Source organism: Otolemur garnettii, unplaced genomic scaffold (genome assembly GCF_000181295.1).
Source record: "Otolemur garnettii isolate 467f Iridium unplaced genomic scaffold, OtoGar3 scaffold00096, whole genome shotgun sequence".
Lineage (NCBI taxonomy): Eukaryota > Metazoa > Chordata > Mammalia > Primates > Galagidae > Otolemur > Otolemur garnettii.
In genome coordinates this window covers 3,294,434-3,297,081 of record NW_003852491.1, presented here as the reverse complement: position 1 = coordinate 3,297,081, position 2,648 = coordinate 3,294,434, and positions in this window count along the sequence as shown.

Here is a 2,648-nt window from a genome sequence, read left to right as displayed (position 1 = left end):
AATAACTTTGTTTGAGAAACACAGTATCTACTATTTTTGCTTTAAAAAGGCATGTGAATATACATGATCGCGAAGGGATATGCATGGATAGAATCAAATGGCTGGGTTACTTTTTTCTTTGTACATTTTTCTATGTGTGAGTATTCTTTTCCTACATTAAAAATTTTTTAAGATAAAATAAAAATACAAGGTATACAGTGATTTCCTCTCTCCCAGCCCTGTCCCCTCCTGCCTAGACGCCCCTATGACAACCAGCAGTCCCGTGTTTTCTCACACCAGGGCCCCAGGGACAGATTTTTGGTTGTTTCTAATTGTTGTTTCAAATCAGGTTATAGCAAAAACTTTTGTGTGTAGTAGCCACTGTATGTGTAGAAATGTATTAGTAGGAAAAACTCCACCATAAGACTTGCTGGGACACAAGAACCCAGACATCTGTGGTTTGGACCATCACTAAGATTATCAACAAAATAGCATTTGGGGTAAAATCTGGAGATTTTCTAGGTTGGGTGATGATAATGACGCAGAGCCCTTTGTTAGCCGCTCTCTGGTTGGACTCCTCAGCCGCTGCCCTGGTAGGATCCCATGCAGGTGTCATCACACCACTCACAGGGAAGAAACCTGCTTCTGTATAGGGGCCGAACCACACCTAAAAGGCTGTTCTTTGACTTCTCGGCTTGGTTTTTACTCCCAAACCTTTCTCTACAAAGTCTTTACTGACTGCCCCATTAGTTTGGGGCTTAGAGGCGGGGTGGTCGGAGAGGCGCTTTGTGTTTTGGTGTGGGTTTTGCTTTGATATGTACAGATTTGACTTAGTTCATCCATCAGGTCATGTGGCAGTAGTGGGTGCATGCTTTCACTCAGATTTCCTGTAGATGTAGACCAAGACCTGCATATCTGTTTGGTCCCTAACTGGCTCACCTGATAAGGAGACCCTTGGTCACAGAGCTTCCAGACTCTGTCTTCCTACAGTCCGAAGTCAGGGACCTCTGCATGATCTTAGCATTTTCTTGCCTCTGCCTTCTTTGTTCAAGGCAGGAACACTAACACTTACGAAGTGCTCTTACATACCTGACCTCATGGATTAATATGAGAGCCCTGGAGGAGGTGTTACACAGCTGGGGGTAAATGGAACTGCCAGGGATTGTATCTTCTGGGGTCCTACAGCCAGTGGCATTGAAATGGGACACGAGCGTTGGGATCAGCTCATGACACTCCATGTGCCTTCCTCCTCCCTCTGCACACAGCGCTGCAGTTGTTGAAGGGTGTCTCCCTTTTTCTTCAGCTCTTTTGTGTCTTTGTAATGTCGCGTCTCATAGTGTGGGATAAGGAACTGGAGCAGACACGGTGAGAGAGAAGGGGCCGTGTCAGTGTTCACAGAGGCCGCTGGAGAAATGCCTCCATGAGGCCTGAGAGCCCTTTGACTGGTGACACGATTTGTATTTCCCTTGCCTTGTAGGCAGGCTAGCAGTTAATAAATATGAGGTTTTTATCTCTGAAAAAAAGTGCATGAAGCTTATATATCGCTTCCCAGAGGTGAGGAAGGAGAACAGCATTGTGCCTAAAAGGGCTTTGTGGAAATTTTTTGTTTTGTTTTGTTGATACTTGTATTGGTCAAAGGGTTTTCTTCTTTTGGTCTGAAGCTCCTTTTAAAATATATATATTACGTTCGTTTCTAATCTATAGCCCCAAATGTGGCCCACCTTCTGTTTCTGAAAAGAAAGCTTTATGGGAACTGGGCGACTCTCATCTGTTTGTGTGTTGGGATTCAGCAGCCATAGGACAATTAAGGCAACAGAGTCGAGTGGTTACATCAAAGACCACGTGGCTGGCAGAAGCTAAAATGTTTACTTGCTGACTGTTTGCAGAAAAAGTTGCCAGTTTCTGTGTTAGAGATTCAGGCGTTTCTATAAAATATAAGGAAAGCCTTGTCCCTCGGTCTTATTGTCTCATACACCTCCCAGCTGGGAGGATTCCCGGTTACACCAGCAGAGGTTCAGATGTGAGTCATGGGCTGGGTAATCTCAGGAGCCCAAATCTGCCTGGTGTGTAGGGTTGGAGACTCCCATCTGCTGGCTGTGGGCAGGAACAAGGCAGAGGACAACTCATATTGTCGTGGAAAAGGAATAAAGGGCGAGTGAGACCCTTTAAGTGGCCTTGATTTCTTGGTGTCTCTGGGATTCTGATTCCAAATAGAGGGTCAGCTGTGTAGGAGTCAATCTTGCCTGTCTGTGAAGAGGTCAGCCCTGTTGGGTCTCCTTTGATTCCAACGACACCCTGCTTCTGGCCGCCCTCTGGAGTGTTATTCCCAGACTCTGGAGTCTTCCATACAAGTGCATAATGTGGGAGTTTACGTGGAAGTAGAATGTCAAAAGAGCCGTAGAGAATCACAGAATATAAAGTTGCAGCATCACCTGTCACAGTCATTTTGCCCCTCTCTCAAGGTCAAGAAAAAGGACATCTGTTTCTTAAAAGTTCCAAGTGTGCCTATGGGAAGCTTTCCTTCCACGTGATCTCTTATTTAGAATTCTTATGACGATCAAGTGAGCTTTGGAGGAGCTCTTTAAATGGTGAGAAGTCCCATAAGCGCTGCAGGACACCGTGCTGTCCTTCGTGCATCAGCTTTTCATTGTTGTTTTAGAATTTTAGAC